This window comes from Nipponia nippon, unplaced genomic scaffold (genome assembly GCF_047370975.1).
Source record: "Nipponia nippon isolate SJK-2023a ecotype South Korea unplaced genomic scaffold, ASM4737097v1 scaffold_2, whole genome shotgun sequence".
In the NCBI taxonomy this organism is placed as follows: domain Eukaryota; kingdom Metazoa; phylum Chordata; class Aves; order Pelecaniformes; family Threskiornithidae; genus Nipponia; species Nipponia nippon.
In genome coordinates, this window is record NW_028262336.1 from 25,489,680 (window position 1) to 25,517,493 (window position 27,814).

General features: G+C 34.2%; 1 protein-coding gene across 1 annotated transcript in view; it reads left to right on the plus strand.

Moving 5' to 3' along the window:
* Positions 1–27,814, plus strand: part of NCAM2 (neural cell adhesion molecule 2) — a 323,164-nt gene that overhangs the window by 72,170 nt on the left and 223,180 nt on the right. The window lies entirely within an intron of this gene.

Genomic DNA, 27,814 nt, shown 5'->3' on the forward strand with positions numbered 1-27,814 from the left:
AGAAAGAAACTCAGATTGTTTTTTCCCTTTAGTACCTCCTTAGTTTCATGTTATTTTCTTCTTTGAGGTTACTGTACTGATCTCATGTCTAGATTCATCTCAGAGCAAATTGCCTGCATGCAATTGAAAATCTGGGCAGAAGTACAGGCAGTGTTGAACAAAATAACCAATGGCATCTAATTACTCTCCTCCCATGCTTTTAGGCCTATATTGAAAAAACGTCATTGTATGGATGCCTATGATTCCGTACAGGTGAGGTCTTGAGAGAAGGGGAATGGCTAGACATCATTTTCTAGTTCAGACCAAAATGCCTACTCCAGTTATTGCATGATTAAATTTTAACACCATGGTTCCAAAAGAAGCAGTCCATGTCTATAAGCATGCAATTTCACCTGTGCCTGTAGCATTATTTTTCTCTTAAAATTAATTTGTTATGAATAAATGCTAACAGCTTTAGTTTTCAAAAAATCAGCATGATTGTTACTTATTACTCAGCACGTAATTTTTCTACTGTTTGTTTTCTGGATTATTTTATTTTTGGTGGCTGTGTTGCTTCTTTCAAACAAAAATTGTGTAAAGGCCCATTAATAGCTCCTCTCATTCACTTATATGTAAATGTGGGCAAAACCCCACCACTATTGCCACTATTTACCAGAATGTAGTATGGTCAGCTAGATAGACCTTTGATATAATTTCAGTCTGTCATGGTGCAGGTTGCAGTGTGTCATATCCATTAATTTGTAGGCTGGGTTCTGCTGTTTTATTTGGAGAAAACGTTCATTAAAATTGCTGACTACTGTCATAACTTGTTCTGCTGATGCAGCACATTATCTACAGGTCTCAATATTTGGAACCCATCAATAATTGTTTCCAGCTAACAGTGTCCCTTATGCAGTTCATGACCTATTGGCCACCAGGACAAACTGTTATGCCATAAGAAGAAACCATATGGGTATTAATTTTTTGGTGCTTCTGTGCACTTGCGTAGTTTTGTGCTGTTTTGTGTTCTCCCTTTGTCCCATGCACATTTAATAACTGTTAAAAAAAAAAAAAATTACATATAGCCATGTTTTGATATCGGTAGATGCTACTGAAATAAAATACTGTTTGTGTTTTTTGTTTTTTAAAAACTGATTCTGTTCAGTGTTGGAAAGCTAGAGGTTAATATGAAGGAAATTGTTTTTGCTAATACACTTCATAAATACTGGTAACTGTAATCTTTAGAATACTATAGAACAGGGTTACCTGGAAAGTACAAATCAGTCCAGAAGGAAGTTATAGTGTAGGAATTCAGCTTGTGTATTTACTTGCACTTGTATATACAATGTGCTTGTTACATGAATTAAAAGAGGGTGAAAACACCCTGCAAATTTGAGTGCTCTGACAGAGTTTAATGAAGTAATTTTATCCCTGTATACTCCAGGAGGCAGTTATGGCATCCGTAAAGCCAACTCATAACTATCGGTTAATGCTAATTGTTAAAACAGGAATCACAAAACCATTTTGCTTAGTAAGGCTGTTGAATTTCAGTTCAACTTTTGAACTATTTTATCCAAAACTTAAATTTTAACAGTCCACGCATGGTCTTTGAATATCCTTATGACAAATATGGGGATGTCTGTCCTCAGTGCTCTGTTGCCTGTTCCACAGAGATTGTTTAATTATTGTGTCCGCTCCTCCTTTCTTCAATTCAACTAACAAAACTTTGAGATATTTTGGAGTTAAAATCAGAATGTACCCAGCTGACATCATGCAGAAAGGTAAGGAGTCTCTCCATTACTAGGATGGGACTAGATTTCAGTTCTTAGACCAAGAGCGTCTTTAGTATCAAGCAGAGTGGAATTTAAGAGATTTAAACAGGAAGGACTAGGGCATCCCCCCCCCCCCCCCCCCCCCCCAAAAAAAAAAAAAGGATATTGGTATTCCTCTCTTCCCAACTCACCTTTCACATGTGACTTGTAGAAAGCTGATAAAGTAAGCTGTGAAGTTGTATCCAAGTTATGACTTATGGTCTGTAATGGCACACAAACTAGATGGGTAAAAAAATTGGTTGGAAAATCAGGTTAAGAGGGTAGAGGTTAATGAGTCATGCTCTACCGACGGTCAGTAACAACTGCAGTGCTGTAGTGGTCTGTCCTGAGACTTCTCCTGTCTTGATGGACTGGATGTAAGAGAATTTTTTCCTCATGAGGGCAGTCAAACAGTGGAACTGGGTGCCTTGAGAAGTGCCTTTTCCATCTTTGGTTATTTCAAGATTTGATTGGATAAAACTCTGAGCAATCTGGTTTGTCCTCATAGTTGACCCTCCTTGGAGCAGGAGGTTGGACTAGAGACCTCCTAAGGTCCCATTCAACCTAGATTATTCTACTATGCAGTGATCATGTCTCTGTCAGTAATCATCCTCCATCCTAGAGCTCAGAATAATTCTTTTTTAGGAGATGTAAGCTTGAATCTTAGATATGGCTTAAACTCATTCTGTACATAGGCAAAATGTCCTCCCTCACGTAAAGGTTGAAAAAAGAGAACAGCTGTCTCAAACTCTTGGATGAAAAAATATACAGGGACACAAACATGAAATTTTCCTTTTGAAGTTAGGCCTCTTCCAAATGTACTGCAAAATTTCAAACATGCACCACAGAATTTGTTTCATATATATTTACAAAAAAAAGACTATTGATTTAATATTAAGTGCAAGTTTTAAACAAAGCTAACACATAATTGTTATATTCCACCGATACCATTCTTGTCTGTCTAAAGGACATAGGACTGTTTTGTAGCGTAGCTCTGTTTTTAATGAGAAAATCTGATTAAAATCCTAAGTAAATTTAAAACCTGATCCCGAACGTATTCAGAAATCAAAGGGAGTAAAAATACTTGTCTTTCCTTTGTCATGAACAGAAATAAGATTACAAAAAGGTAGAAGACTCACTTCTCAGTAATGCTTCCATGTTAACCCCAAATTTTAAAGAATGTGTTGGTTCTCTTCCAAAGTGAAATGTGGTTTAACTTTTATTTTGTTTATACAAAAAATCTACATAACGGTAATGGGAGTTTATAGTAAAACTTCCATGATTGAAATATTAAATTCAGAATTGAAAGCTTCAAAGAAGTGCTTTCTTACAAAATAAAATTTTCAGTGAAATATTTCCATAGTAAAACAACTATTTTCAGATGTGAGCAGCAGTGAAATTAGACTGCTCCAAGACATGTTATCATGATCATTGTGTATCAAAAAAGCAATATAAATTTGGAGCTCAAACTGCCTCAAAGGCAAGAATTTCATAATAATTTCTACAGCTTTCTCTTTCTGACATTTCATTTTATATACAGATTTTTTCAGTTTGTTTTCTTCCATGCTTATTTTTTTTCTAGCAATCTTTTTAGATTAATTGTGTTCAAGTCAAACAGACTTGAATCACATGGGCATCTTTTCTTAACATCTAGTTAGTTACGTACAATTCTCCAATGATACTCTCATACTTCATTAGAATTGTAGTGCTCTGAAGAGATAGTTACATGTTCTGAAAGCAAGTGCTGTGAAGTGAGCAAAAGGGTGCTGAGTAAGGTTTAATCAGCTTCTCTCTTTAACAGTGTTCTTTGACTTAATATTTTTCATGTTTGCATGAAGCCTGCAGAACCACCTTTAGTCAACACCCAACAAATTATGCAGAAGACAGTTAACGCGATTCATGCCTTAAGAGTAATAAGCCTTTAGAGTTAATATTCTTCTACTAGAATAGTAACTATAGTAGGGCTATAGTACTGTAGCTGCTTTTCTAAAGGGAGTATTTGTAAACACAAATGCTTTTAATGTGTAGTGTAGCATATGAATGTCTAGATTTCAGTAATATTACTTTCTTATGTGAATAAATACAAAAGAAAAAAAAAAAGAATAGTGTCTGTATACTTAAAAAAAATAATATAATATCTTCATCAGGAATATCTTCGGAGGTACCCCAAAATATCTCCTCCTCATGTTTGTGAGAGTAATTCTTTCAAATGCATTGCTGAAAACTTTTAGGTAGTTTTCCAAAATAATAATAGAAATTACTATGATACAGTTTTGGAGGGGGGTTAAATTTCTCATTTTAGGTGAAACTATACCTTTGTTCATATACAACTCAGAAGCAACTCTATAAAACTAAAGAGGAATAATTTTCAAGAAAAAAGGAAATAGCATTTGCTTAAGCATATGGCAATTGCAATCCTCATTTTTCGTTTTGACTGTTAGACCTTTAATCTTGTGTATATATTCATCTCTTAAGACATTGATTTTAAGAAATGGAGTCAATTTTTTGGTAATTCAGGATGTGTGTTACCAGCAAATCCTAGAGAAAAAAAACCCTACAGGTAAGTTCTTGATTCTATAAAATATATCACATAGGTGTATTTTGAAGTGTTTTTGTCTTTTTCATATAACACCAAGACCAGGAATAAGTAACTGGTGAGTGGCTTTAACTATTGCCTTTTCTTATGCTTTTCCATGTCCAGTGAATGGAATATTCCAATATGTTATGACAAAGATATGTATTTCATGCTATAACCTTAAAGCTTTAAAAAATGGTGTACGCCACATGAGGGTACAAACAAAATATAGCAGATGCTTTTCTGTAAGAAGCATTTTAGGACCACAGAGAATATCAGCACGTATTTTGACACCCCTACTTTTGCTTTATGCAACCCTAAATGCCTCAGGGAAAGCAATCAATGGAACTAGCCAAACAAAATATATGCATTGGGGAGAAGAAAGAGGGAAATGTATGTCTGAGTTCTACAGCAAGCAAAGAATAGGAAGGTAAAGAGGCACTGAAATAGACAGAATTGAGAAGTGAAGGCAGGACTTTCACCACCTGCCTCTTGAAGGATGCAAGTCAGATGAGAACAGTTGTCTATCACATGAATCGAAGTTTTAGTTTCAAGGTTATCCAAAGAGAGTCCTTTCTGTAGATGTTTTATGCTACACTGCTGTTTTTGCAAGGCATTCCAAAGTTATTCACTCTTCTAGTGATGATAAGCCTTCAAATTTCCTGCTCACTTTGCTCTGGTATGTTTCAGCTTCTTTCTCTTTCTTTTCCTAGCTACAGTGTACAGGAGTGACTGTACAGCCCCACTGCACCATTATTTTTTTCATCTTTTCATGAGGTAGATCTCCATTCCCTAAGCATTTAAAAAGCCTTTCTCTGTAAATGTCAACATTTTCTAACGTAAGTGATCAGAAAGTAGGTGTGTTCCACATGAAGTTTTAGTGTTGAATTTCTGTCTTAAACACTTCAAAAAAACAATAAGCAGGCTACCAATTCTGACACTTGTAAGTATCATGACATTTAGATTAACATCAGTTAAAAAGAGTTCAGTTTTCCTTGCTACTACTTTCAATTTCTTTCTGCAAGACAATGCTGGATCAGTTACAGTTAAGCCATACTTTTAGTGTTTCTTTACAACTATAGCAAATTTATATAGAAAAAGAGGTTGAATAGCCAACATGGTTCCAAAAAAACATTGAATATGGGAGTGCTCATATAAATGAGAAATGTCTCAAACGTCTCTGAGTCTGCCAGGAACTTTTTTGTTCTGTCTCCCCTTGTGAACGCACATTTGTACATACTGAAGTATAGTGACGTAAAATGTAACCATTGAATGAAAATCATTGTTAGAAACTAACTGATTAATACAGGAATAAAAAAAAAAAAGTGCAACCAACAAAAAAAAAAGTTTTGAAAAATTTTATGAAGTGTTATGACCTGTATTTTCTCTTTAAGTGGATTTTTTTCCAGAATCTTTACAGTAGGAAAAAATATTCACTAAAAATATTACTACTTATGTTTCTTCTTCAGTGTTGAATGTAGATTATTTGGGGCTGCATCTCATTCTAAAGCATATATGGAACATAGCACCCAAAAAGTAGTGAGTCGGACCCTAAATTTTTGACTTGATTTCTGCTTGCAGAGGTTTAGTTGTGGGTATAAATCTGGTATTATGTGTAGGCAGTAAGATGCCCGAGAGTATTTTAACAGGATGACAGTCGGTTTTAAGTATTACAGCTAATGAGTGCTGTTCCATACCAGTGGTGCCTGGTGTCAGCTTCATATGACAGACATCAACAAAGAGTTGGACAGTTTGCCATACCTTTTTTAGCTTTTCTGGGAACTCAGACAAGAATTATTTTAAGCTGAGTGACCTTTCAAAGCCCTTATTAACACCTATGAATCCTAAAGGCATTACTATTAAAAAGTAACTCTTGCGTATTTTAGTACAATGTTAATTTACATATGTTGTGCTTGCCTGAATACTCCCTATGTTAAACATTGAAGTAAGTGATAACTTAATATTGTGACAGCAAAAGAGGCTGGAAATAGACATGTAGTTTTTCCTCTTGAAAACAAAGAAAACAACTGCTCTTGGCAAAAAAAAAAAAAAAAACATACTTTGAAATGTAAACGATTTCATTTAAAAAGATAAATTTTTTTATTTAAATTTATTAAATAAGAAGTTAGTGTAAAAATGGAAATCTTTCACAACTTGGCTAAAATGGAAATGAAATAATATATTTAGTTGACATTATGAAACATCATTTAACATAAGTGTTTAAAAAATCCGAGAGGAAAATAAGTAATTTTTTCTGTATTAAGCATCCTGATAATAGAAGACATTGCTCAAGTAACAGGTTTGGGGCAAGAATCATTCTAGTTCTAGGGATAGTTTCACAGAAATTTTTAATCTGGGAAATAGTCCATCTGGTACATGAATATATTCATAAGAATTTAGAATGTTATGCAAAAACATGCCTTTCCATGATTGAAACATAAACTAAAACATGATTGGACCCTCACTGATTTTCATATACACAGACTAGGATTTAGGCAATTTAGGCAAATTATTTAGGCAATAATATATATCATGGTATAATGTTGAGAACTTGTAGAACATTATTAAGAAGAAGCAATTTGACATCCTTTTAATTTGATTTATTGACATGCATCTGCATTTTTTTTCACAGTAAAAAATACGCATTTTACATTAATACAAAAAATTTGTCTTTTTCACATTGGTTTAATCTGAGTCTCTGCAGTAAAAACTGCCGTTGCCAGAATATCTTGTCACAAAGCACATTTGATCTCATCAGTCTTTTCTGTAAGCACTTTGTATAAGAAGATAATTTTTTTAATTAAATGATATTTTCAATGTGTTTGATATTCTTTCACTTGTATACTGCTTTTTTGTTTTATTTACAATTTTATTGTTCTCTTTGTAAATGCTCTTTGGGTGGCAAGTAATCATTTATACACAAAAAGGTTTTGTTCCATAAGCCTGGCACATCACCACAGTCTTGTCTAGAAATGATTTTGGTATGATGAGAGCTACTGAGTGCTTGGTTTATCTTTTTGAAGTATTAAGACTTAAGCCAAAATTCAGTCTAGTATTTTTTATGGTGGTGATGACAACCGCAATGATGAAATACAAATAAAAAATGGAAAACAAATTCTGAAAAGATTATGAAAATTCTAGTCACTGTAGGATTTCAAGTTACAACTGATTACTCTGAAAATTAATCAAAATAATATTTTCATTTCTAACATTTATATGTAGGTCTTCTCATAAAAACTTCTTTCTGAAAGTACAGGATGGCAGTTATTTGTAGAAAGACTTGTACTCATTTCAAATGGTGTGTACTTCATTAAATTTGTTGATAGTAGTGCAAACTTGAATCCTTGCAACTACAATTAAAATCTGATTAAGTCTATTTACACATAGGATACTGGGTTTACAGTAAAGTGTAAGTGTGAAAAATACGTTGCAGTTTTTATTATAGATATGTGAAGGTAGTAAATACATTGATGAATATATTAGGGACAAGCTACATGTGTATTTAGGTTATTTATTTTTTAAAAGCTACAGTAAGGGACATATTAAACAGAGTCAATGTCAAAACTTAAGGAAAAATGCAGTTTTTAAATTACCTTTTAATTAGGATCACACCAATACATACTAGCTTTTTGTTGGAAACTCCCTTTTACAAATTCATATCTATTATTAGTTTTTGTTTAAAACCTCTTTAATTCTGGAAAGAATTTCCATTATCTGTAAACAATAATAGATCAAAATTTAATGAAGTTGTGTCAGAATAATATTATTGAATGTGATGTTATTATTGATGTATTACTGGTGTGAGATCTCCAAGAATGACTGAAAGAGTTAAATGAGGACCATCTCCATGAATTTAACTAAGACAAAGAATTACGTTCTTTTTTTTCTTCTCTTTCTGCCTGCCTGCTGTTTTTTTTCCCTTTTTACTGTTCTCTCTAAGCAATTTTTATTATGCAGTCTTCTTGTCAGGAAAGAAGCAGAGGAAGAGAGAAGACATAATCCAAAATCTAAATTTTCTTTAAAGATAAGTTTTAAAAAATGAGTTAAATACCTCTTGAGACCCCAGATCTTAGTTATTGAAGTACCTTAATCATACAGGCATTAAACGGTGTGATCACTGAAAACAACTATTTAGACTAGTTCAACGTGCATTTTTAGCGTAGCATGCGTGGCATTAAGTACAACATTGATTCTCTACCTTGCAAAGTTGTCATTTTTATGGTGCGCTTGCCAGTATTTTATTCCACTTTAAAATTACTGATTCGTAGTCTCTTACTGCCATCCTAACGTGTTTTTTTTTTACTTACTGCTACTAGCTATTTCTAGTATCTGGTAAAATAGCTAGTGTGCAGTTACTAATAACAGGTTAGGAAGCTCTCTCCTCTTAAATACCAAATATTTCTCTTTTAATCTTATTTACGTAGTGGTTACTTGTCAAAGTATGTTGTGTGGGAATATACTGAGTGAATGAAACATGATAAAATTAATAACAGATGTTTATGTTTGTAATCTTAGTTGTGAAAAGAATAAGCAGCAAATAACATCATGTACAAGTATATGATTGCATTTATTTTGGGGGGAAGAAAAATAATTTAATGTAACTTTCTAAGTCCCTCTATATTCACACAGCAAACTCCCAATTACAGCCTTTGTAACTGTATAAGCAGTATAAAGTGTGTATGTGTGTAGTAGAGAAGAAGAGTGTTTTAGGTTTGTTTATTGCCAGGGGGAAGGGAGTACTGTGTAGCACTGTCTTTCCTTCTTTGAAAACTTGTCCTTGACTTAAATTGACATGAGAAGCAAATAAATTGTGGGAGAACACAGAACAGGAAATGAAAAGAGATTTCAAAGCTCTGTGCTCTCTTTCTTAACCTCCTCAAATTTTGAATAAGAACAGACAAATAAAAACGCTTGCTTACTTCTCAAGGCTATATGCATTTGAGAACTTGCCTAGATAGAAATTCTGTTACCAGATTGGCTTTCCTTTCTTTTTTTTTTTTTTTTTTTTTTTTCCTGGAAGCAGATATTACTGTGTACATCTCCCTTTGAAAAAGAACTTGTAAATAAGAGCCTGAGTATCATTGGAAGCTGGTTTTCCTACATGTTTCCAGATTCATCCTGAGTGTCCACCAGTTAGTAGTAAGTGTTCTAAGATCGCTGAACTGTGGCACACAAGCTAATAACCACAGCTGTCTTGTACATTGGGGAAAGTGTGTTTTTCCTGTGAAGTAGTATGGCTTTTACACTGGCAGATATTTTTTCTAAATTCTTCCTGAAGAACACTGAAAAAGAAACCAGTAGATAATAATAAAAAAGATTCTAAGCAATCTGAGAGTGCTTTGGTATAATGGCTAGTGCTGCTAAAGCTATTAGTACAAGTTCAGAAAAAAATTCAGAATGTGGAACATAAGAGAAGAAAATTAAATATTAGTTAAATAGCCTCAAAGAAAGTAAATCCGCAAAAGTTTCTTTTTTTTATTTGTTGTGTGTGTTTGCTTTTTAAGAAAAGTTTAGGAAGTATTACAGGGAGGAATTAAAACAGAAAATCCATTTCTAAAGAGAGTCTTCTACTGAAAGAAAAAGACATTTATAGGCATAATTTCTATATTTTCAGCAAATATTTTCACTTGCATAAGCAACCTTTAAACCTGTTCTCCAGATCAGAAGGTTTATAAGCCTCTTTTTCAGAATTAGTATTTTCAAAATAGCATGAACAGGGTTAGTTTTGCTGGAGTTTAATAATGATTTCTGTTCTTATCTGATGTATTAATAGATTGAATTTATTGCATTTTTTTATATGTATTTGCAGAAACAGCACCCTTTCTTTACCAGTTGGCAGATTAGTTCAAATTCCTCCAGAAGAAAAGCTTTCCAACTTGCCCTTGTGATTTTCTTTTGCTTTCAAACGCTTTCTGAGCTGTTATTTTATTTCTCTAATGCCAGTATGGTCGGTTTCCAGGAGAGAAAATTTTTCTCTCCTCTTGTTGTTCCTCCTCTCCTATATACACATTCCTCGTGATGAAGAGTTTTGTTCTTTCCTTCAAAAGTTTTCTTCTTACCTGAGAAGTTTTCCAAGCGGTAATTGTTCTGTTCTCAAACAACTTTCATATAAATCAGTGATGAAATGTCTTTCAATTAAAAACTTAAACAAATTAAACTAGTTTGAAAAATAGGTAGGCTTCTGACAATAGGTTTCAGAGTTCTTTCTGGCCTGTGAAATTTGTGACTTCGGGAAGGGCATTTGGGAATCTGGAACCTGAGGTACAAGTCATGGTTCTGTAAATTTCTGGTCACCTCTTCCTCTAATAGGACTTTGTATGTCTGATCTTAGCAGCTAACAGCTAAGTTAAGTTTGTTAAGTGAGTGAGTGTTGTGGTTTAACCGTAGTTGGCAACCAAGCACCACACAGCCGCTCGCCCACCCTGCCCCCCCCATCCCCCTCAGTGGGATGGGGAGAGAATCTGAAGAGAAAAATTAAGAAAACTTGTGGATTGAGATAAGAACAGTTTAATAATGGAAATAAAATATAATAATAATTTAAAAAATTTGTAATGAAAAGGAAAACAAGAGAGAGAGAGGAACAAAACCCAGGAAAACCAAGTGATGCAGCTGCTCACCACTCGCGGACTGACGCCCAGCCAGTCCCCGAGCAGCAATCACTGCCCCTCAGCCAACTCCCCCCAGTTTATATACAAAGCATGACACCATATGATATGGAATATCCCTTTGGCCAGTTTGGGTCAGCTGTCCTGGCTATACTCCCTCCCACCTTCTTGTGAACCTCCTTGCTGGCAGAGCATGGGAAGCTGAAAAGTCTTTGACTTAGTGTAAACACTGCTTAGCAACAACTAAAACATCAGTGTGTTATCAACAGTATTCTCATACTAAATCCAAAACACAGCACTATATCAGCTACTAGGAAGAAAATTAACTCTATCTCAGCCGAAACCAGGACACTGTTTAAACAGACTAAAAGCTTTTATGTGGATTAGGGGAATTTTTTTTTTTTCGTATCTAGTTCTGAATCAGAAGAAAAGCTCCCGTAGCACCATTACACTTCCATAGTAAAAGACTACTTTCAAAGTTTTCCAGGAATCAGTCCATAATTTCCCTCTTTGGATACTTTTATTATTTCAACTTTGAGAAATGTGCTGGTACTTCACCTCGTGTAAGAAACATCTGACATAAAATGATAATGTAAAATTTTGCAATAATGACATAAACTGACTATCGTAATAAGCATTAAGCAATCAGTGATGCTCTAATTCTTAGCTGATATACTGGCTAACTTTAATTGTTGACTGATTTTTAATGAGGAAGCGTGTGCTATTGATCCATGCAGTGCCAAAGCCTGAAAACTCATGGGTGTAAAAGAACTAATTATGATTATCTAATGGTTATTGTTTACTTTGACTGAAGACATTTCTAATCCTTCTTATACGTAGATTCTATACACCAGTATGGTCTTGTTTTCTGAGGTTTAAATGTACATGTCCTTGTATTCTTTCATTTTGAATAGCATACCAAAGCCTTTGTGTTGTTGCTGGGAAAAGATGCTAGCAAATTTTTTTTTTTTTCCCCCTCAGAGATGAGCTTGAACCTAGTTAAAACTTTTCAAGCCCATCTTGTTCACCTTGAAGCTTGATTGATGCATGAACTCTGGCTATTGGGAAAAATGGTGGTCAAAATGGAATAAATTTGGGGTTTCATTAGTTGTGAAGTCCACTGAACTTGCTGTAATTCCCATTAAATTTTCTGACAGCAATATTGTTCAAAGATTAATCTAATCAGTTCATTAATGTTTACAGTCAGTGAATTAGACTATGCTCATTTACCACCTCAGGCTCAATACCGCTACTTCTGTTACATGAATCTCATGTTTTCATGCTCTGCCCTACTTTCTTAACTTGAACTGATTTAAATTCACATGTGTATTAGGTAATTCAGGAGCCTCTGGTAATTTTTCCTTAAAAATTCTTTGATGATGATTTTAGATTAAGTATGTCCCAACCTTTTGAATCATTCATAAGCACATTCTGCCTTTGATACAGCCATCCGTGAATTCTGCCTTGATTCTGTTGAAACAATCTAGGTTTAACCTACTATTGTCATTTCCAGTTTTTCTGAATATTTTGTGTGATTGTTCAGAGATAGCCATACCACAGAGTTTACCTCTGACCATGGTACATGTTTCGCTCTCTTCAGTTGTCAATAATCTGAGCATCTGCCAAATCAAGTCCATAATTTTTATTCTAACTGTCATAGATGAATGCTTCTAAGCTTGCAATACCTGTTAAGGCAGACAAATTCAATGCCAAGATTTGTGTAGTGCTTAACAAAAAAATGATGAAACCTTGCCAATTCATCAAGCCTGTGATTCTGCAATCATACTCCATGACCGAAGTTGACATGTTTATCTCCAATCAGAAACTGAAATGAAGATCCACTGAGAATATTACAGTGAAAACTGGGCAGTTGTATTAACTTGTCTGTGTTCCTTGTTCAAGAAAAAAAACTACTTTTCTATGTCCTTGTATGTACTATTGATTTCTCAAAACCAAAACAATATTTAAAAAAAAAAAAAATAGTCCTCCTGATAATCAGTGGGCTGTTGGAAAGAGTATGTTTTGCCAAGTATTCACTGCAATTGACTTTTCAACGCCTTCTGTCTTGTCTCCAGTTCATTTCCATAATGGGAAATATAATTTTTATCCTGGTACAGCATGGAGAAGCTTTTTATCTCAAGAGATCCAAAGCTCTTAAATGCCTTGAACACAAGCTTTTAAGAACAGCAGGAATCAGCTTGACATAGCTTTGCCTGGCTGACATCAGTTTTCACCTGTGATCTTTGGCCAACATAAGCTGTTTCTTTTGGAGGTGCTAATAAAGTAAGTGTATATGTAATATAAGAGAGGTGATTTATCCTGTTCCTCAGTTGGATTCCTGAGATAAAATCTCTCTGCAACAGGTGACAATGGATGCTAGGAAAGTGTCTGGTATTCTTGATATAAAAAACATTCAGCATTTTCTCGTTTTATTACAGCACTATTTTTTCCAAGACTATTAGCTGACAGAAATTTCTGAAAAAGTCCAGTTCTATTACACATCAGAGTTCTAGCTAACTTTTCAAGTACGGGAGTAGACATTCATGTTAGTATTTATCTAAAAAGCACCCAGATATTCTGAAATCGCCCTGTAGTGAAAAGAAATGGAGGCATTAAAGTCCTATTATTTGGGACTATTCCAAAATTATTTTTAAATCTCTAAGCCTGTTGTGAATAAGAAGCATTACGATACGTGGGATAAAGAGTTGATGATCAACATGTCTCTGTTCTGAGGATGGCACCATCACTTTCAGAGTATCAGTATCCTGATAAAAATGTTTATATGTGACCAAAAGTCTTCATACCACCTTCAGACTCAGGGAATGATAGATGAGTAATGATGTTTGGTTTCTTGGTTGGTTGTTTCTGTTGGGTTCTTGCCCCCCAACTTTAACTTAAAACTAATTTCTGTGTTGGACACTGGGAAAAGTTCAGGGAAAGTTGGTAGTATGCCTCAAAGATGAGGCAGTTAAGTTAAATGTAGTCAGTCATTCTAGAATTCCCTCTACCCCTCCTCCAGTGTGGCTATCAGCAGACTAGTCAATGATTCATTTCTGTTCATCTTGTTTGTTTTTGCCATGATATAGTCATTAATTGAATGGTGACCAACTCAATCACCATCCATGTTTGAAAGAAAAACTTCTAACGTGGTCACCATTAACATAAACAAGTAATCAAAGTCAACTGACCAAATCCTGCAGCAGTACCTTTATACTTACTAAAAAGCTACCATCAAGATGAAGGGTGTCTGCATGCAGTCTCAGTAACACTGCAAATTTTAATTCTTTCCATGCTGTTATTTCATCTGTTTATGCCCATTCTCTACTATAACTATTGCTGCTGATCTGGTTTGTCACCTCAACTACAAAGAGATGAAAACTGTCAGTGTGCCCAAGCTATGCATAAATACTGTGTCAGCAGATATAGCATTGAAGTTTTGATGTTTGTATGGAATGGCTACTAGCAAAAGTAGTTTTCCAGTCTTCTCATGATTTAACTACTCTTAGTTTGAAATATTTGACTTTATTAACAGCCAGTGACGTGTGCTGTGTGTCTGCTAGTCTGTTAAACTCCTCTTAGTGTTTCATGTAATGTCCCTTAACTATGCTAACCAGCAGCCCCCAGGTAAGTCAGAAGCCTGCCTTTGCCAGCTAATATTCAGCACCTTTAAGAATTTGCAGTGGCTAAATTGTGAGGTTTAAAATGAAAGGAGAGTTTGCATACACTGTAGATTGGGATGGGAGGCTCTGTAATTAACCTTTGAACCTCGTGTCCTAATGTGCACAAAACTTTCTTCAAAAATTTTGATAAGCCTAATGCAAAAGTGCCTGCAGGACTGCCGTTTATCTAGGAGTAACAAGATGACTCCTTTAACTGCAGTCTCATATTTGTAAGTGGCCAACCAGTACTGACCTGTCAGAAGTCACCAATCCATGAAATGTTAAAGATCCTGTGGCTGGTTCCTGAAACTCCACTCACATTGGAGTCTTTAGCTTCTGTATATCATGTTCTTCAGCATGGAACTTAGTTAATGCTCTGCTGCTATGAAGTACAATCTCTGCACCAGGACTTTTGCATATTTCTTCTCTGTGAGGAATACTAAAGCACATAGAGTAATCCTATTAAAATCTCTGTGACATAAAATGAAGCCTTTTACAACTACTTTAAGGTTGTAGTTTGGTATAGTAATGAAAGAATTAAAATAGTACATAAAATTATCTCACAAAAAGCAGGAGGTAAAATTTCAAATGTTACAAAAATATGTATTAGAGCATTCATATGTGTCTTATCTCTTCAATGTGATAAATAAAAAATTATGATTAATGCCTAAGCAATCAGATTGTCTGGTTTTAAAACACTGATAATTTTTGTTTATTTTCATCTGTCATTCTTATGGTAATTGCTGTAAGACTAACACAGGCCAAATTCTGGCCACTGAAAATGTTTCCTTATAAACCATTGTCTGAGCTGAAAGCAATTTGGATTCACTTTTTTATAACAGCAAGAAATAGAAATCCCTTGGAAAGGGTACTATGAAATTCTTTGGGAAGGTTTCACTAATCAGTTTGTGATTAGAAAGGGAGGTTTCAACTATATAAATAACTGAAAAAATGGCCGTCCTGAAAAAAATGTTTGAAATAATTCCTATATTTTGATGGTACAATGCTTACTAAAGTAACCGTATTCTTTTATGTATAGCACCTAAACACAATTGCAAAGTGCTCTGTATCACCTTTGAAGACTGCTGACAAGCAGCTGAGGCTTTTACAATTAATGTCTAAAGTTTGTGAATGTTACTCACCTTCATGGATTTGAGTTTTTAAAAGGCACGTTTTCAGTTCAGTCAAAAATCTTAATTAACTGCTGTTAAATTTCTATTTGCTTGAGCTTTTAACAGCATGTGGTGATTTTAAGTGGAACTTGTGTAAGCTATAGTTCTATATTGTGATTTACATAATGTAAGGTAAAATGCAGATAGGGTCTTTGTAGGCTTTCTTGAAAGTGAGTGCTATTGCATTTAGTAATGTAATTCAGGTATTCTAACTTGTAGTGTAAGCATTGGTAGACATACACTACATTAGCTTCTAGAAGTCAAAGACAACAACAACTGATCAACTGCAAACCCACCAAAAAATAATGAGAGAAAGAAATTTCTTATAGGTTTTTTTTTAATGATTATTATTTGTATTTGTTCTCATTTACAAAAAAAAAAAAAAAAGGAAGGAAGAGCCTGTTTTGGTCTCTTCTTGCCATACAAGTTTTTAATGAAATGTATTCATGGGAAAAAACATCTACTGATCAAAATATACAAATAAGCTACTACTAAATTTTAGTTATAGCATTTGATGATAACATGGCAAGAAAGAAAAAGATCTACAGCTAGAATAATGGAAAATTAATATCTTTATTTTTATCCCTTGGATTTTCTGCAAGAGTTTCTGAAAGATGAGACATTAAGCTCTAATTTTAGATTTAATAATCTGGTAAATTTTGATGAGAAGTTATAGTATTATAGCTTTACTGTTCTGATGTACTTCATAATTCTGTTTATTTTCAAATTATTTCTTTCCTAAACACTTGATAACTTGATGCTCAATTTTCAAAATAATTCATACTTGGTTTTCTATTTAGTTTAAACTCAGTGTTCTTAATAGAGGGTGTGCAGGTAGCCAGTTAAATGTGGAAAATGTGCCTATGGTTAAATAATATTTTCATTATGTTACTATTTGTCACATCATATTATATTATTGCATAGTGATTGTACTATCTATATGATTATATAAAAAGTACTGTATGTTTCCTTCTTTTTTCCTATGATTTTTTTCTTAATATAGTCATTTAAATGTATTTAATAGGAGGATGGAGTTCATGAACAATGCATTTTGTAAATATATTCATTTTTCTGCTTCATTGAGAACAGAATACAGATTAAAGTAACAGAAACAATAGAGTAATAATACAGAAATAATAGAGAAATAAAGAAACAATAGAGTAGTAAAAAATATAAAATTAAACCTAGGAAACATAGACCTACTGATCTCTGATTGCATCAGACTGTCTAAAAAATGATAGCTAAAATTTAGAGGTAAAATTCTGTCCAGAAGTCACTAGTCCCCTTCTCCATAAGGATAGAATTTAAGTGTCAAATTTTAGTAGTGTTGTTTGACTGCAGGAACACTGCTAATAAACCTCATTTGCAGTGTACCAAAGGAACCATTTGAAACGACAAAAATAACCTTTAACAATTGATATTGCAGGCTCCTAATCAGACTTTAGGTATATTTGAAACAGAAATCCACATACTTTTCTTGTCAATTGTCAAAGTCCTCATTAAAACTAAGATCCGAAGTTACACATGAAAGATGGATTTTCGCCATTTGAGAATGAAAAGATGATGTTGGAGTCTGCATGTAAATTATGTTATTTGCATTTGTCTTTATCACAAGGACATTGAAATAATACACGTATAAAAAATACATTCATTGTTCAGAATCTTTTCTTGTGTTGTTGTCTAAAACAAGTATCCTTCTAATGTTCTCCACTTAATTCACTCTTCCCAAATAATTTTGTACCATCCCCCTGCACATTTGTTTCTATCCAAGTCTTTCAGAGAAGCCATTTCCTCTAGCACGGAAGAGAAATGGCATCAACAGAGACCTGCTGAACTAAGGTTGAATAAGTAAATCGTTAGCCCTTAGGAACAGAGAAATTCTTATGGCCCAACAGGCTGCGTTTACTGCCTTCCTTTGCCCCATTTTCACACCTTTTGAGACTTGTTTTCTCACATGACGTACTGCACGTGATTAAGAAAGGGTTGTGACTCCACTTGTATATGCAAATAAATTTCAAAGTTTAAGCATGTTTTAAACCCATTAAAGCATGGGTAAAATATGTTTGGGGGTGTTTGAAAGGCATTTGACTTTGTTATCAGATCAATTATAAAGTAGGTATATTTGTTTGCCAGCAATTGAGTGAATACATTTATAAAATATCTGGTATAACTTACATGGTCTTCATCTTTAGAAGGATGAGGAAAGCAAAAATGAAATGACTGTTCAGACATGCAGTTATCTGTGCACAATGCAGGACTGATTTAGTTTTGTTTCTAAACAAGTATCTAATAATTGGAAAATTATGTATATATGTTGTATCCAAATTCTAGTGGGCATTCAAATCAGAGTAGGGAGTTTACATGGTGTATTTAAGAGGTCATTGGTGTTTACCAACAACTGGCACATTTTAAACTTCATCTGTTTGAAGTTTCAACAATAATACTTCAAAAAATATTATAAAGATCTTTGATCATGGAAATGATATTTAAAAGCTTTATCAAACAGTTATGTTGCAGATAGTGATTATGTATGTCATTGCTTAACCATTTGAGGTCTAGAGAAAAAGCTTTAGGAAAACTTTCATGAGTCATATCAGACGAAGTGTCTGATATAAGATATTTTAAGTATCATAGATTCAATTTGTAAGCAATTGTTTATAAAAAATAAAAGGGATTAAAATAATTGCTGGTGTCTTTGTCCTTGTAGATTTTGTAGGAAGTTACACTGCTTTGCTTGACAAGCTCTTAGGGAAAGCACTCTTTAATTCATCAAAGCTTGATACATGACTGACTATATTTTTAACCACATAACTTGCTCTCTGAAAAACACAAAAGAAGTCTGGATATCTGGGTAAATGGAACTAATGTTATGACAGTTCCTGTGCATGATACAGTTTAATTAGGGGAATTGACGAGGAAGTGCATAATGTTTTTTCTTTTTCCTCTGTGGTTTCCATTTTTATTATTCATTGTTGAAATTCTTTTAACAGTTTTGGAAATAAGCTGTAAGAATTACAAATGTATCATTGTTGATAAATGTTCTACATGCAGTAATGAAATGTACACAGGTGTCTGCTTAAGACTAGTTTCTTCCCTGTTGTCTGATCCTGGGCGAACCTTTATAATGCTATATGCACTGGTCACACCTTGAGCCCAGCAGCTCAGCCAGTTTTGAACTGACCTCACTGTCCACTTATTTATCCCATGCTTCATCAGTTTGTCTATGAGGATGTTATGTGTTCAGAATGTTCTCAATGTTAAATATAATGGATTTATGTGCATAAATCCATGCTGACTACTCCCAATCACCTTGTCCTTCATATGTTTGGAAATGGGTTCCAGGATTATTTGTCCCATCATCTTCCCAGGGATCAAGGTGAGGCTGACTGACCTGTACTTTCTTGGATCCTCCTTCTGACACTTCTTTAAGGTAAGGGTGACATTTGCTTTCTTCCAGTCCTCAGGATGATCAATAGCGGCCTCTCAGTGACACTCGCCAGCTCCCTTTGCACCTGTGGGAGCATCCCATCAGGCCCCATGGACTTGTGTATGTCCAGTCTGTTTAAATGTTCCCTTACCTGATCCTCCCCCACCAAGGGTAGATCTTCCTTGATCCATACTTTTCTGGTGTCAGGTGCCTCAGATTCCTGAGGGTAAATTTTCTCAGTAAAGACTGAGGTGAAGAAGTCACTAAGTACCTCAGACTTTTCCATATCCTTCAACACCAGGTCCCCTGTTGCATTCAGTAGTGGGCTCACATTTTCCATGGTCTTCATTTTACTACTCATGAACCTGTAAAAACCTTTTTTGTTGCTCTTCATGTCCTTTGCCAGATTCAACTCCAGGTGGACTTTGGCTTTCCTAACTCCATCCCTACACACTCAACAGTGATTTTCTCACAGGTCATCTGAGGGATCTCTTGAACCCTTCTTATCTCTAGGACTGTATCTCATGGAATTCTTCCCCAACTTTGTTTTTCCAAGTATGAGATTATTTGTTCTCCATCCATTTTTCACTCCGAGATTTTCATGCGTCTTCTGAAGATGTTACTTTTGCATAAAAAAGATTCTTCCAAAATTTACAGGGCTACAATAATATCTTTCCCTTCAATCCCTGCTTCCTTTTACAGTCTGCCCATATTTTGATACATTCAGGTGACTCCTATGCAATGTTGGTTGGTGTTTTCTAGTGCTGTCTTTTTCTGTCCACCAAGAATTTTCTTGCTACTTTTTGGACAATAAATTGGAGAAGCAGAAGGACCTTTTGAGTTTATTATGTACCACTAGGATAAAGGGAAATAGAATAGTTACAATGACAAGTTTAATGGAATACATTCTTATGCCTACAACAGTAGGTAATCAAAGTACCTACGTTACAGGCAATTCACTATAGCATAAATCCATGAACCTGCATTCTTTAAACAGGTAAGGAATACCTGCATAATTTCAGTACACATTGCTTTTCCAGTGAAGCAGTACACTCTTTGTCTTAATATCCTATAATTACAAAATATTGAAGGGATGATAATGGAAGATAATGGATAGTGATTAAAATGTTGCTGCTTGAATCTAGTCAGTTACGGTAACTGACCCCACACACTAACTTCTTTAACTTAATAGTCCTTCTATGTGTCATTTCTTTTTTTTTTTCTTTTTTTTTCAAAAGCACCTGTTAAGCATTTCTATAAAGTCATCCTGCAATTTTAATTTTTTGTTTGTGTTTTTAAGGGTTAACCGATGATATAATTACTTCAAACTATGACAAATTATTTCTATCCGCTTAAGCACTGCGATCTTTTTTGGGCATGCTTTCACTGAAACATGCATGCTTTTTTCTCTTCTGAGTATAGAAATCCCTAATTAGGTTACCTGCTGTTTGTACTTAATAAGTTTTTGGGCTTGTCCACTTGATTCAGTGTACTGATGTACTGGCAATCCCTGAGCTAGCTCCAGGGTGCTGGCACATCTACAGGGTGCCCTGCAGAGATACCAACTCCAGTTCTAACATAGTATAATCAAGCCTTCAGGAGGCAGAGATCAAACTAGTAAGTCTTCCTGAGGAACGCTTTTCTGATGCAATTTCTAGAGCTAGCTTGGAGCATGCTAGTTTGAAGTCAAGAGCAAAAAGCAATGAGTTATTGACCAGGCTGGCAGACGGTGTTCAGTGGTGGTTTCCTCAGCAGTTTAGTTAATCCACTTTGTATTTCTTATAAGGAGTTGAAATCAGCAAAACTATCAATCTTGACATTTAACTTCAATTATGAATAACCAGGCTGCAGACTTACTATAAACATGGAAATACTTCATGGAAATAAATGGAAATACTACATGGAAATAAAATATGAGACACATCATTCTTCTGAACTGTCCACAGCTTAATCAGTTGCAAAGAGAAGAAAGTATAAACTCATCCAGTAAAGGGGCCTGTAGTGTCTGGGAAGGGAAAAGATACAATCTAAATTTCAGTGAGTATGCTGTAGTAATCAAGGAAAAAACAGATTTTACTGATACCCAACCAGAACTGATTTTTTTTTTCCAATCTAGAGAAAGAAATAGGTGAATAAACGTGTCTTGCTACCCTGTGGCATTTATTATGGAAGTTAATATTTTTCTGGAGTATTGCAAAATAAAGGGTGTCGCATGGTAGGTGGAAGGAGTCCATCTTTAATCCTAGGAAGCAGAAGCTATTTGGTTCAGCAGTACGAGTACTAATACATATTATGCTCAAGCTGAGAGGCCTTTTATAGTATAGTATTGTGACATTGCTTAAAAATAAGTTATTTGATTTGTTCCCTCTCCTGTCTCCAGAGTGAGTACCTGGACTTCACAATTAGATTAGAGGAGGGAGCAGGGGAAAGATACGCAGGGAAATGTAGAGGAGACCAGACGGAAACAATGAAAAGCAGAATATGTTTGCGTGGGGTTTTCTTTAACAAAAGTTACTGACTTACGTAGTTTGTTATACATTCAGAAAAAATATTGACCAGAATATGAAAAATTAACATAACATGAATATGTTTTATTAAAGAAAATCTAGAGATAATCAAAATTCTGAGGTAAGATACTTTCAAAACATATGAAGGAGTCCCCCTCTTCTCTTTAACCTGAAAAGTCTTAGTTCTGTTTTTAGGTTTTTGGAGGTTCTCCTTAATCATCTCATTTGTAGATGTAACTGAACTACAATATTCATTATGTAAAAGGAAACTTGTTTATGTGCTTTCTATATTCACATATGCAGATCTCACTTTTATTCCAGACTCAGCTGCTTATATTTCAGTATTGAATGCCTTTGACAAAAGTCAAAGGTCTGTGGAAAGAAATTGCAGGAATAAAAATTGAAGAGTCATTAAATGCAGTTACTGTTATGAATGGAGAATATATTCACAAAGTAAACCCTGCATCTTTAGAATTGCTCTAGTACTCCTGTTAATGTATCTTCCCTGTTTATATATTAATTATCTTCTAGGCGCTATCAATTTGAAATCTTTTAAGAAAGAGTCTACGCCGTCACATCATAATAATGTAGGAAACAAACAAAAATGCTTTACATGTTTTAGTAATTTTTCAATATTTCTCCACAAAATCTGACCTTAAAATAGCACTACCCTTAGTTATCTGAAATGTATTTGTATTTTCCCCATTCTGTTTATTTCTTGCTCTTTCCATTGTTGCTTAAGGCTAGTAAAAGGTCTAACAACTTATTAAAACAAGTATATTTGGATTCAGCTGGTGATTGAAGTGATACCATGATATAATTTCTGTATCATTGTTTTATGGATAAAAGGAAGATGAAAATTATTTCGTGAACTTGTTTCTATTACTTGAAATAGAAAAAGAAGGAAGAGTTTTGGAAGAAGAAAGATAAAAAAGGTAATGCCATTATTGTCTCTGTTGTCTAAGATTTCTTGTTTCCTAAAAATTTTTATACAGCATTTAAAACAGATTGAAACAGGATCTTTTTCAGTATGCAGGGGTGTTTGCTTACTTTGAATACTCATAAGCTATTACTTTTGGAAATTGTATTAAATGTATCTTTTTAAAAATCTTCTTGCTGTTTCTAATCATCTCTAATCTACACCCCCACCCCTGTTTTATCTCTCAACAGCCCCAACTGAAAAACCTGCTGTTAAAAAGGGTTGAGTGTAGCTGACTACTAGAGGGAAAACCTGCTAGAGCAGTTTGCCTGAGTGGGGTTAGTATTAGGAATGACAGGAAGAATATTACTGGTATTTATCCTGACCCTTACCTGGTTGTTGCCTGATGAATGAACTGTGAAAGGAATTAGTGGTTTAAACTCACAATTTCTGTTCTTTGTTCACGGTAACAATCTCATAACAGCTGGATGGTTAGGTAAAAACCTGGACCCCAGAATGGACTCTTAACTTCCTTTAAGATGGTCAGAATTTGACCATTTTTTTTCAATCTTGTAGAATTTTTATGTTGATTGTGGTGCTTCTGGTTTTTCCTTCCTTCCATACTCCATGTGCATATCCTTTTAGCCCATAAAATAGCTGTGAAAATATTGTTTGGTTATAGATCTAGATGTAAAATGTGTATGTAATACATACACATCTGCAAACAAGTACTGTTGTTTATGGAAAGCATATTACATAAGATTTTAAAAGATGTGTGAAAAGGTTGCCTTACAATTTACAGAAGTTTAGTTTCCCCACATGTTCTGAAATATTGGATAACTGTGGTTTTAGACAGAACAATTTTTCAGTAAATGTTTTACACATTTTTCAGTATGTTTGCACATTTTTCAGCTAGGAAAGTGCTTATTTACTATTATTTATTTTTTCAATAGTGTATTTTAGTGGCTCCTGTTATCCTTAGAATCTCCCTTCTCTTGAGTGTGTTGAAGATACTAATGTTCAGTAGCTAATGCAGAAAAATGTAAGATCTAGTTAGGACTGAGTCTTGGGTTTAATTCTGTTGAATAATGAACACTTTTTAGTACTTATCCTAGAAGAGGCTACTCATATTAAAATTAGAACCAGAAATACGTGCCTCGGGTTTTCTGAAATTTACCTGGAAGTTAAATTAATAGTAGGCTTGTAGCAAGTAGTTACTTTGTGTCTCAGGCCCAAATCATATGAGACATGATACTAATAATTTACATTATTTAAAAATTATTCTAAGTGTGTGTATAAAAGTGCTGTTTTCCTATAGTAGGGATGAAGGGGTGTCAACATGAAAAAGTGCAAATAGCATATTATGCGTGTCTCCTAGTTGAATGAATGGTTAAAAAGTCATGTCTGGTAGGAAATTATCACTATAGTTATACAAATCTTTTAAGCAAGACTTTTTAAAATTGAGAATAAAACCCCATAATAGAGATAAGCTGTTCTTCTGTAATTCAAACATTATACTAGTTTTAAATGTATGTTATGAACTACACAAACCTTGTAGGTGCAGTCTCATATGAGATCAAATCTTGCTCTTGTGTGAAGGACTGGGGATGAAATGAGCCACAGAAAAGGTGCAGTTGTCACATGACTCAACCACAGCAGCCAGTATGAAGGGAGAGAGAGGAAACTGGATGTACCAGTTGTCAGCATATATCCATAACCAAAAGCTGTGATTGTTTAAATAACTTCCTAATTTATTCCTTCTATTTGCTAACACAACTTTTCAATATTTCTTGGGTTAAGTTTCTGTTAGGATATTTTCTTCACCCAAAGATATCTGTCTGTGTCTCTCCCTCTGTGGCCTTTTCATGTACATGCACAATTTTCCTTCATTGTTTTGGGGAGCATACAGCTCAGGTCACTGATACTTTTCCCACTAAAATGGAAAATGATGCTGTCTACATTACAATGTCTTGACATAGGTGCATTAAATCAAGAAGGACTGAAATACTGAAAGATTGAAGTTCTGGCCTATAATAATACATACAAACACATTTGCATACAGAAAATATTGCGTCAATAGTAATAACAGTAGTAGAAATAGATGATGCATAGTTCTGTGCTGGAAGATATGTCAAGTATCTTACTAAACAAATGCTTGCATTTCAGCATGCTGATGTGACAATGAGTGTTTGTATTATTAAATGTCTTATACTTCCTGTTATGTAGTTTTAGTTATTGGTATCTGAGACATTGAAGCCAGGAAAAAAGCAAAACAGATGCATATCTATGAGATTATACTGCACTAGAGTCTTGAACTCAAAGGTAAAAATATAATGCTTATCATTTTACAAAATTTTCATGTAGACCCATTTATAAATTGTTGTCTGTGTGTTTAAATTATTAATATTCTCAATTTGGATGAGACAGCTGCTACTGAAACTCATTCAGCTCCTTTCAGTATGATTACATCAGGAAAAAAAGTCTTCCACCTTAATTCTGAGCCTCACCCATAATTTTCTGTTCATGTCAGATTTGATGGAAAATTAAATTGTTTTGGTCTATGCATGGAAGAAAGTACATTAAGTTGGTAGAATTTACTCACATGATCAAGTCTTCTGTGTCGTAGGGCATTAATTGACTAGCTGAAGTCAATTGGCCTACTGGTGATAAGAACCCAACATAAGCTTTTTAACTTGAGGCTTTTATGAATATTAGAATAGCTAAAACTCAAAAAGGTAGTTCATAGTCGGGGTGTTTTTCAGTGTTTTCTGTCTTTTTGTATTTGAGTCAGTTTTTTACAAATGTATACAATAGTTCGAGATCTCCGTTCTCTTTGATTATTCAATAGGATTGAGTATGTTGTTTGCATCTGCCCGTATGAATTCAACTTTCACAAAACATCATAAATTTTATATAGTGACTATTCCATAGTAAAGATAGCGTTTATTTTTAGTATTTAGCTTTTTCAGACTTATTAAAATAATCAGACTTTTTTGAAAATAAGCTTCTGGGAGTTTATGAAAATGTCATATAGGTTGAGACATTACTGAATTGGAGACTAGACATTTGAAAAAGCCTCTTCATAGATGAAAGCTTTTAGCTGGTATAGACCTTCCATGAAGACTTCACACTATTTGAAACGAATGCACTGAGTTTAAAGTTGCAGCTGTGTTCCAAGATGTTCCTTGCAGAATGCTCCTTGCAGAATCCTTGGAAAATTAGCAGCATTCATTCGCCTGGAAAATGTGGTCATTTTATGGAAGTGAAACACCAGCATAGATTCTTATGAAAATGGCCAAGAGGTTAGAGTGAGGCAAAGCCAATGCAATATCAGCTTGTGTTTAATGAGTTCATATAAATATTTTATAGTGTTATGGATGAAAAATGACACAATTCTTCCTGAACAATGTATTTGGAATATAAAATCTGTTTGGTTACAGGACTATTAAACTGTATGGAAGCGGGTATCAGTATAACATATTCTTTTTGTGGCCTGCTTCCTCATCTGTAAACTGGAGATGCTAATCCTTCTTTCTTTCTTATTTGCCTTATTCCTTTAGACTATCTAGGATTGTCTCTTGCCATGCAAATATCCTGTTTCTGCGACTATAGTCTAACTTGCATACTTTAAAATACAGTGTTTTATTAGAAAATATGTAATTCATAAAACTTAATATGATTTGTGTATCTTACCAATGTTATCAAAACTACAGTTTTATTAGAGAAATTGTCACAAAAGTAAAAGACTACTTGAAAATAAGAATGTCTTGATGGGGTAGTGGTGCTGCCATGAAAGTCCCCCAAAAATTTAAAATTGTAGAATTCTCATTTAAGAATAGCAGCCTTAAAATGCGTATTCCTGAGATATTTATATTTGAAGAAAAGTAATGAAGGAGTTTCCTTTACTGTCTCTTTTTTTTTTTTTTTTTTTCCCCCCCCTGGACATGAGTTTGATTTTGACTTATAGATCTGTTTGTAAGTGTGGTGAAATAATTAATTTGGAGTGTCAGAAATCACTGGATATGGGAAAATAAAATCAGTACTTTGCCTAGAAAAACAAAAGAAAACAAAACAAAACATTGTTTTCAGTAGGAGTTTTGCTGAGTGTTAGTGGCCAAATATTGTAGCTTTTTTTTTTTTTTTTTTTTTTTTTTTTAATGTGCTGCTAATAACCTGTCTGGCTGATTGGTGCCTTAGTCACTTGTTATTTTCTTTGGAAATGGTGGAAATACACTTATTTCTAGAATGCTATACTTTCTTTTTTTCCTTTTCTATCTTTCTTTTTTCTTTTTTTTTTTTTTTTTCCCCTTCCCCTCCTGGCCCTGATACTTTAATTCTTAGAACATGGTATCTCTGTTGGTTTCACTAATTGTGTATATGAACCTTTTGAAAAGATTCTTTTTATAAATCCTAAATTAACATCAGTTTCATAGCATGCCATTTTTTTTCCTGCTCCCATGCAGGTTCTTACAAGCATTTGTCAAAAAAGCAATTTTTGTCCAACACTGTAAGAAAGATGTCAGCTAGTTTGAATGGTAATCATTTTATTGCTTTTTGTTTTAGTTCTGAAGAAGGAAAATGCTTTTCCAAATTGCTGACTTCAAAGTACAGCTTGACTTGTACAATGAATTTAACTGTACTGTGGACAAAAAAAGTGTATGTTTCATCTGAAAGATTAATTTTCACTCACAGAATTGTGGTTTAACCAGGCGTCAAGCCAAACAATTATTTTAGGTTTACACGTTTTATATGTCCATGGTCTCCAAAGAGATGTCATTAAAGTCTGGTAATTGTTAGTCTTTTGAAAAGGACATGTAGTTATGAATAAATGCTTTAGCATTAATTTTTGAGGAACAAGCTAGGGGACTTATGCGTGTGGATTTCATTAATGGGATTTGCACAATGAAAAATCCCTGTGCTTTACATTGTAAATAACTTCTTGTGTGTTTGCCATTTAATTTATAGCATTGCTCCCTACTATGACCTAGATAATGCAAAACTCTTGGAAGAAGGTAACATTATTCCCTATTGTATGCGGTGCATACGTTGCAAATCCAGAGTCATATTGCAATGTCACAGGTCAAGAAAACATTAAGCTGGGAGCTGTGGGGGAGCAAACAGCAAACAAACAAACAAAAACCATGTTCTTTGTTGTCGGAA